Below are 8105 nucleotides of genomic sequence, written 5' to 3' on the forward strand. Positions count from 1 at the left end.
AGAAAACTGTTTCTCATTAGCATCTTGGAAAATTCCTTATTTCCATACCAGGTGGGGTCCTAATGAGGCTGATTTCCATATGGAACACAAGAAAATCAGCCTCATAACTATGGCCACACCAGGCCCTCATAGCCTGCACTTTGGCATGCTGAGTATATTTATTTTTGTTTATGATTTTGCATCCATACCTGCTGGCACATATCTTCTCTTTCCCACTGTGCAAGAGAAGAGAGTTTCAAGTTAGAAGGATGAAAGTGGAAGCCAAAGAACAAGTCTTCCATTGGAGAAGTCAAGCATTTCCAGACAGCAGAAGCATCTCTTTCTTTTTCCTTTTGTTGAGTCAGAGAGGATTCATGGACAAGGACATCATTGTCAGATTTGCAGGTGACGACTTTTCAAATGAATAGGCAGGATCTGAGACTATCTCAACAGGTAGAATGGTAGGATGAATAGAATAAGATGAAATGTGATTGGATTAAAGCATCATAGATTTAAAACTGCAAGGAGCCATGGAGGCCATTGACTCCAACCCCTTCATTTTACAGATGAAGAAACTAAGGCATGGAAAGGTCACCCCCTTACCCTGGATCCAAAACCTAGTGAGCTCTAAGGCAGGATTTGAACTCATATCTGCTTCACACTACCTACCATTCTATCCACTGTGCTGCCTAAACACCTCACTTATCAGGAATAATGTAAGCTCTTTCACGTAGGCACAAAAAAATGAATTTTGCAAGTACAGATGAGGAAGGCAGACCTGGGCAGAATGTTGTCTCAAGAAGGACTGAGAGACAGTAATACAATCATCTAAAGCAATTCCAAGAGACTCATGATGGAAAATGCTGTCCACATCCAGAGAAAGCCAACTATAGAGTCTGAATGCAGATTGAAGCGTGCTCATTTCTTTTTTTGTTGGCTTGTTTTTTCTTTCTTGCGGTTTTTCCCTTTAATTCTGATTCTTCTTTCACAACATGACTAATGTGGAAATATGTTTAATATGATTGTGCATGTATAGCCTATATCAGATTGGGGAAGGGGGAAATGGGGGAGATTGGAATTCAAAATCTTATAAAAGTGAATGTTGAGAACTAAAAATTAATTAATTCTTTAAAAGGACTGAGAGAGTTGTTGTTGAGTTATGTCTGACTCTTCATGACCCCATTTGTGGTTTTCTTGGCAAAAATACTAGAGTGGTTTTGTTTGCCCATGCATTCTCCTGGTCATTTTACAGATGAGGAAACTGAAGCAAACAGGGTTATAAGTGACTTGCCCAAAGTCACACAGCTAGTAAGTGTCTAAGATCAGATTTGAACTCAGGAAAAGGAGTCTTTCTGACTCCAGGTCTAGAGCTCTATCCACTGCACCACCTAGCTGCCCCCAAGAGAGTATTAGTACCCTACAAACTCAGTATGAGTCAACATTGTCACATAGCAGACAAAAAAGTGAATACAATTTTAAGATGTTTGGGGGAGGCATAGAAACCAGGCAGGGGTAGGAGACAGCATCACTGTTCCCTTCCCTGTTCAGACCACATGTGACATACTGTGTTCTGATCTTTTAGGAAGGATGTTGTTGGTAAGGTGTAGAACATCACAGAGAAAGCCTTCAAAGATGGTAGTCATTGAGATCGTGCCTTACGAAGAGCAGGTGAAGAAAGTAGGGCTGCTTAGCTAAGAGAAGAATGGCAGACATGTTATCCGTCTCCAAATATTTAAAGGACTGGAATTAAGACAAAGGATCAGATGTGTTCTGTTTGTGCCCAGGGCTCAAAAGAAAGAGTAGTTAATAGATATTGTGAAGAGGCTAACTTAGGCTTGCAAAAAGGGAAAACAACAATTAAAAGCATCTAAAAGTCTTTCCTTGAGAGGTAACGTATCCCCACTGCCTGGAGTCTTCAGAGACTGAATGACTCCTTTCTTGGTACATAGCCATGTGGATTATTTGTCCATTGGACCAGCTGTTTTCTGATGCCCCCATCCAACTCTAAGGTTTTGTGATTCTGAGAAAAGAAACCCATCAAAAAAGTTAGGTGGATTTTCCCAAACCCAGGTTCTCTAGGCTGGAAATTTTCATTACCAACTCAATAAGATCCCAGGGACAAGGGTTACACCTGTGATTTCATTGGAACAGGAAATTCCCTCTTCGAAGGAGGAAATGAAAGTCATGATCTTCTTTGAAATTTATTGTCTTAAAAGAGTTGTCCAGATTGGGCATTGAGAAAGATTAAGAGAACTCCCCAATGTCAAACAGCTAGCAGGCCAGAGGCAGGGCCTGAAGTCAGGTCAGCCCTCCATCCACCACACCACATGGTCTCCCCTTCAAGGGTCTCTACAAACCAAAACGTTCCCCAATCCTCATTTCCTCAATATGGAGCAATGCGTATTTGTTAAGTGCTTACTATGTTCCAGATACTGTGCTAATTATGATGATACAGGCTTTTGTAAATAATTTCCTTAGACTTATTCTAATTATCTTTAAAATATCAGTGAATAGAGTGCTGCAGTCAGAAAGACCTGAGCTGTGTGACCTTTGGTAAGTCACTTCACCCTGTTTGCCTCAGTTTCCTTATCTATCAAATGAGCTGGAGAAGGACAAATTCAATATCTTTGCCAAGAAAACTTCAAATGGGGTCATAAAGAGTCGGGCACAACTGGAAATAACTGAATAATAATAACATGATTTCTAAACTATTTATGATCTCTTATTATTTGCAAAATAAAAAAATAAATTATGAATGTAAATTGATTCTATCCCTAGGTAAATGATTTAACACCAGCCAAGATCTTACTAGCAGAGGAAAGGAAAATGTATTCATTGTCAATACTTAGATCTACATATTTTGAATTTATAAGATGGACTTTATATTACAAAAGGCAATAGTTTTTACCTTCAAATTTGTGTTGGTGAATCTAAGAAGCTTTATTGATTTTCTGGACATTCAATACTATCAAATACATTGTGGGTAGCCCATAATAGAACCTTAATACATCTCTGTTGAATAGTGAAGGCATGAATGAAAGGAATCCTTTGAAAAAAAGAAACTTTGGCTTCCTGAAAGAGTTAAAGAGCTTACTTAGATAGAAGCTGTCATTGTGAACTTTTAAAATTGTGTTATATAACTAATTCAACCCTCAAGCCTGAATGGAAGGCCAAATCTACTTTTATTATTCTATTTTTTTCTTCATATAACTCTGAAAAGATGAGAGCAGAGGGTGATGATTTTCTTTAAATGATAAAGGTAGAGATAATATCTTTGGATTGAGAGTTAAAAGGACCTTTCGAACTCATCTAGCCCAATGCTCTCATTTTCCAAAGGAGAAAATAGAGAGCTTATTTCACGACCCCAAGGGTCACACAGACAGCAAGGAACCCAGCAGGCAGCAAGATGGCACAGGGTATTGGGTGGCTAGGTTGCGCAGTAAATAGAGCACCGACCCTGGAGTCAGGAGGACCTGAGTTCAAATCCAGCCTCAGACACCTAACACACACAAAAAAACTAGCCGTGTGACCTTGGGCAAGTCTCAACCCCAATTGCCCTCCAGAAAGAAAAAAAAAAAAAGGATGGCACAGGGTTCAAATCCAACCTGACCTGAGTTCTTGTCCAGTTTCAGAGACTTGCTAGCTGTGTGACTCTAGGCAAGCTAATTCACCTCCCTCAGCCTCAATTTCCACCCCTGTGAAACAGAACTAATAATAATGGGGGGATCAAATGAGACAATATTTCAAAAGCACTTTGCAAGATTTAAAATCTTATATAAATATCAGCTATTATTGTGCTATATTTGAACTCAGTTTGGGAGCCAATGTGGCACAGAGGAAAAATTGTTGATTTTGAATTCAGGAGGACCTTAAATTTAATCCCAGCTTCACCACTTGCTGTCTGTGTGACCTTAGGGAGAGAGGGAATTAGAATTTATATGGCACCTACTATGCATTAGGCACTGTGCCAACTGCTTTACAAATATTATCTATACATCTCCACAACAAGCTGTGTGATCCTGGGCAAGTCACTTAACCTCTGTCAGCCTCAGTTTCCTCATCTATGAAATGGGAATAATGATGGCATCTACCTCCCCTGGTTGTTGTGAAGATAAAATGAGCTAATATTTGTAAAGCATTTTATGAATCTTAATTGCTTATTATTATTATTATTATTGTAGTGCAGAGATGGATATTAAAAACCATCTAGAAAAACCCTGTCATTTTACATTTGAAGAGACTGAGGCTTGGGAAAATTAAATGACTTGCCAGAATTTCACACGGAGAATCAGGATCAGGAGTGGGCTCTGAACTGGGCTCCTCTGATGTCAGTCAGTGCTCCTGACAAACTCTAGGCTCTCTGTCTGTGTTCACAAATGAAGAAAAAGAGACCCAGAGAGGTTAACATGATTTGCACTAAGCCATAAAACTAGTAAGTAGAAATTGTCCTGTCATGCCCAGCTCTTCCATGACCCCATGTGTGTTTTTCTTGGCAGAGATACTGGAGTAGTTTGCTATTTCCTTCTCCAGCTCATTTTACAGATGAGAAGACTGAGACAAACAGGGTGAAGTGACTTGCCCAGGGTCACACAACTGGTAAGTGTCTGAGGTCACATTTGAACTCAGGAAGATGAGTCTGTCTAACTCTAGACCAAGGGCTCTTTGTACTATGGCACCACCTAGCTGTCCACTAAGGAAGTTGGAGGGCTGGGATTCAAATCCAGGTCTTCCAGTTCCAAATTCATTGCTCATAGAATCAAAGAATTGGAAGGAACCACAAATGCCATCTAGTCCCCTCCATATCTGAAGAAGACTCATTTCTATAACATCCCTGGTTATGATAATAAGCATCCAGTGATTAATCGATCAGAGATCTAGAGTGAAAGGACCCTTGGAGGCGATCAAGCCCCGCCCTCTCATTTTACAAGTGGGGAAACAGAGACCCAGAGAATAAAGGGACTCTTCCAGGGTCACCTAGCAAGAAAATGTCTAAGGCAAGTTGTGAAACTAAGTCTTCCTAACTCCAGGTCCAATGTACTACCCACTACATCTTTACTTAAAGACCTCTAGTCAGAAGGAAGAGGGAGAAAAGATGGAGTCCATTACCCATCCGATTGTAGATGGCTTTAATTGTTCCAACTCTTTCCACATACCACGAAAATTCTTATTCTGCATGAAGAGCCACAGCCTACGAACAACAATTTAACTCCATTAGTATTTATGGCCAGATGAAATTTCCTAGATACTAAAAACTTTACCTCTTTTTTTGAAGCAAGTCATCTAGTTTCTGAATAGAAGAAGGAAAGTAAATACCTTCATTAATGGGCCGAGAGAAGTCTGAGAATCTTCAGGGAGTACCAGGAGCCCATGTTAACATTTTTATTGGGAGGAATTTTCGTTCATTTGTTTATTCCAAGCTCTCTCCATGGAAGTTCTACTTTGATGCTTCATTGGGGAATGGAGGTGATTTGGGGCTCTTGAAGGTGCCTCCAATCTCACAAGTTATGGCAGGCCTTCCATAGCTGGAAAGCCTTCAAGGGCTGGCAGGGCAATTGATTGTCAGCCCAGAAGCAATCTTGCTGAGTTTGGAGCTCATGAGAAGGTTGGATGTCAAGTGATGCATTATTTGGACAGCAGTGATTCATGGGGCCATAAATTAAGTCCTGGAGGGTTTGTGTCCTACATGGGAGGAGTACTCATACTGATGAAAGCATAACTGTTGAAATATATATATATATTTAAGGGTTTTTTCCCCAGTCGTGGTTATTGTGATCTGATAGAAACCAGCCTCCACCAGCTAGCTTGGATATTTTTTTAAGCTAAATGGTACACTGTAATATAAATACTAACTGTGGTTATTTCTGCATCTAGTAGTTTTTCTCAAGAAGCTAGAAATCTGGGAGAGACAACAAGCTACTACTGACAAAAAATATGTATACTTAAATCTAAGGAGAAAAAAGTATTTTCCGAAGTAAGAGGATAAGTAGGTTTGACCTCTAGGAAGGATTCTGTAGGGGCATATAGGTGCCACAGTGGATAGAGCTCCAGGCCTGGAGTCAGGAAGATCTTAGTTCCAATCCAAATACTTATTAACTCTGTTACCCTGGACAAGTCACTTCAACCTGTTTTCCTCTGTTTCCTCATCTATAAAAAGAGGTGGAGAAGGAAGAAGTTGTCATGAGAAGAAAACAATCTCCCAAACTCAGAATGTCCTACTAAATTTAGTCTAATCACCTCATTTTACAAGGGAAGGGGGAGGGAAAGAGGAGATAAGGAGAGAGGGGGAGATAAGGAGAGGGGGGAGAAAAGGGGGGAGGCTAAGGAAGGGGAGATAAAGAAGGGGGTAGATAAGGAGAGAGGGAGAGGAGAGGGAGAAGGAGGGAAAGAGGGACAAATAAGAGGGAAAGGGGGGAAGGAGGAGGAAAGGTGGAGAGAGAGCAGGAGAGAAGCAGAAGGAAAGGAAGGGGGAGATCAAGAAGGAGAGGGAGGGGAAAAGATTTGCATCAATCTTGTATGTAATAAATATATACATATTTTTATATGCAGTTTTATATGTACATTTTGTCACTCTTCATAGGATGTAACCTCCCTGAAAGCAGGGAATATTTCCATTTTTGTCTCTGAATCCCCAGTATCTAGAACAATGCTAAGCACACTGACTGATTACTGAACAAACATTTATCAAGCACATACTATAAGCAAAAAATGCTTTATTTTGGGGCTGCAAAGATTTAATAATAAATCATAGTCTCCACTCAGGAAGTTTGCATTCTTTTGATGGAAAGGAGGGGACCCCAGAAATATAACATGAACACAGACTTTTTTTACTACAAAATTAAGTAATTTGAGAAGAGAGAGAAAACAGGTGATTTGGAGGAAAGGCTTCATAGGCACAGTAACACTGGGTCTGAGTTTTGAAGGACAGTAAAGGCACAAAAGGGCAGAAATGGTGCAGACGCCTCCCAGACACAGGGCTAAACCTGGGTAAGAACACCAAGTCTGGAGATAGCACGTTGCGTTTGCAGAGTTTAGAGTAAGAGATGTTTAGTTCAGGTGGAGCAGAGACTGCAGCAAGAACAGCCATGTGAGCAAAGCCTGGAAACATGAGTTGGAAGGAAACTGGAAGGACTTAGAGATCATGCCAAGGAGGCCATATTTTATCCTCTAGGTGATGAAGAAGGCATGGAGAGCTTTGCACAGGGGAATGCTATGGCCAGATTTGTGCTTCCAGAAGATCTTTTAGCAGCTGTGTGGAAAATGGATTATAGAGAGAAGGCCCTGGAAGCAAGAAAACCAATTAGGAGGCTATTATGATATTCCAAGCAAGAAGTGATGAGTGGAGAAAATTCAGGGGGATTTGAAGGGCAAGGGGAAGAATTCGAGAGATGCTGTAAAAGTTAAAATGGACAGTATTTGACAAATGGTGAGATGAAAGTGGGTTCATTTGAGAGAGAAGATTATAGACTTGCTGCTGGAAGAACATCATAGGTTATTTAGTCTAAACCCCCTGCTCCACCGTTTTATACAGGAGGAAACTGAGACCCAAAGTTACGTAGGTAGCAAATAGCCATATCCCCTGACTCCAAAGCAAGCCACTGCATCATGCTTTCAACAAAAGTGCCTACTGTGTGCAAAATGGTAAAACAGAGACAAAAAGTGAAATAATCTCTGCTCTCAGGGAACTTATACTCTACTAGGAGTGATTCTAAGATTACAAACCTGGGTGCCTGGAAGAATTTCAACAAATACAATGGAATCTAGAGGTAGAGTACTTTTAAAGAGAACATCTGGTTGGAGATGTCCAGTAGGCATTTGGCAATGTGGGATTGGAGTCAAGGGACAGATCGTGATTGAATGTGCAGATTGTGTTTCATCTCTATAGAGATGATAATTGAATCCATAGGAATAGATGAGATCACCAAGGGAATGTAGAGTAATTGACAGTGTACCCTTCTTGTCTCCCACCACTTCTCAGTTGCTTTGGAAATCTAGTCACAAAATGACCCTGTTCTTAGAGTTGATGGGAATGAAAGTGGGAGTTAGGAGGTGAGCATATATGGGGGAGGGTGGGACTAAGGGTCATTCTTTAACATGGGTCTCATGCCTGGAAATAAGACCAGCAAACA

General features: G+C 40.6%; 1 long non-coding RNA gene across 1 annotated transcript in view; it reads right to left on the bottom strand.

Annotated features, from left to right (window-relative positions):
• The window catches only part of LOC138166626 (uncharacterized), a 78179-nt gene extending 72619 nt beyond the window's left edge, over positions 1 to 5560 (bottom strand). Inside the window, exons 1-2 of the long non-coding RNA XR_011169654.1 lie at positions 5293 to 5560; positions 5086 to 5167 (exon numbers count right to left, since the gene is read on the bottom strand). This is a non-coding gene — a long non-coding RNA (uncharacterized lncRNA). The remainder of the gene's footprint in view (positions 1 to 5085; positions 5168 to 5292) is intronic.
• Positions 5561 to 8105: the final 2545 nt, after the last annotated feature.

Source organism: Petaurus breviceps, unplaced genomic scaffold (genome assembly GCF_028583685.1).
Source record: "Petaurus breviceps papuanus isolate PSGF00001 unplaced genomic scaffold, PetGlider_PUasm1.0 225, whole genome shotgun sequence".
NCBI lineage: Eukaryota > Metazoa > Chordata > Mammalia > Diprotodontia > Petauridae > Petaurus > Petaurus breviceps.